This window comes from Gekko japonicus, unplaced genomic scaffold (assembly GCF_001447785.1).
Source record: "Gekko japonicus isolate JY-2015 unplaced genomic scaffold, Gekko_japonicus_V1.1 scaffold1785, whole genome shotgun sequence".
Classification (NCBI taxonomy): Eukaryota; Metazoa; Chordata; class Lepidosauria; order Squamata; family Gekkonidae; genus Gekko; species Gekko japonicus.
The window spans coordinates 80,582-81,902 of record NW_015165298.1 but is presented as its reverse complement, the minus strand read 5'-3'; positions in this window follow the sequence as shown (position 1 = coordinate 81,902).

The following is a 1,321-nucleotide window of genomic DNA, read 5'->3' as shown; positions in this document are numbered from 1 at the left end:
CAAATAGACTGGAACTTCCCTTGTTCAACCTGTCAGTCTGATATATGTGTCTATCCTAGAGATAGCTCACAAGTCAAGTCCGAAAGAGGAGATAATAGCACTCAAGGGCACATTATGGAACATACATATGCATCCTTCCATGATTTGCCTTGAAGGTGGAATTCAGGATGATCTCAGCTTACCTAGTTATTTCACCCAGTTATTATTATCATCTTGGGGTCTCGTTTAACCTTTTATTTGTGCTAAGTTAGCAGAGTACAAGAAAAATGTTTAGAAAATTAAATTTCCATATCCTCTCACTCTCCCTCCCTCCCTCTCTGTAGACTTGGTTCCAAACTAGTATTTCCACAGTGAAGACAGAGCTCAATTTTCACCAATTCCGCCTCCCGTGGTAGCTCAAAATACCCCCTAAAATGCTGTTCCTGGAGGACAGAGGACCCTAGGAATATCTTGAAAGGGATATTAGTACCCCATGAGAGGGGGGAAATCAGCATGATCCCATAGAAATTTAGGGGGAACTGAAGACGTAATTGTATGTATTTATATCTCTATATAAAGAGAGCTATATATGGAGCTGCGGTGGATCAAGTGGTTAAGACGCTGAACTGCAGGCTGTGGAAGGTCAGTAGTTCAGCAGTTCAAGACCCGGGTGCCGCAAGACGGGGTGAGCTCCTGCCTCTAGTTCCAGCTCCTGCCAACCTAGCAGTTCGAAAGCAAGAAATTGCAAGTAGATAAATAGGTACCACTTTGGTGGGAAGGTAACAGCGTTCCGGGCGCCTTGGTGTTTAGTCATGCCGGCCACATGACCACAGAAACGTCTTTGGACAGTGCTGGCTCTTCGGCTTTGAAACGGAGATGAGCACCGCAACCCTAGAGTCGGATTCGACTGGCTTTCGAGCAAGGGAACCTTTACCTTTTTATAAAGAGAGTGAGTGACTGGCCCAAGGTTATCCATTGAGCTTCCACAGCATAGAGTGGGGATCTGAAGTTGGGTCATCAAGTTCACAGGAACACATGAAGCTGCCTTATACTGAATCAGACCCTTGGTTCATCAAAGTCAGTATTGTCTACTCAGACTGGCAGTGATTCAAGGGGGTCTCAGGCCGGGCTCTTTCACATCACCTACTGCCAGATCTTTTAACTAGAGATACCAGGGATTGAACCTGGGACCTTCTGAATGCCAAGTAGATGCTCTGCCACTGAGACACAACCCTTCGTAATCTGACATATTAAGCACTATACCACACTGGCTCTCATTAGGGGTGTGCATTTGGGTTTACCTGAACTGATAATATACCTGCAAAATGCCTCATCAGTATTT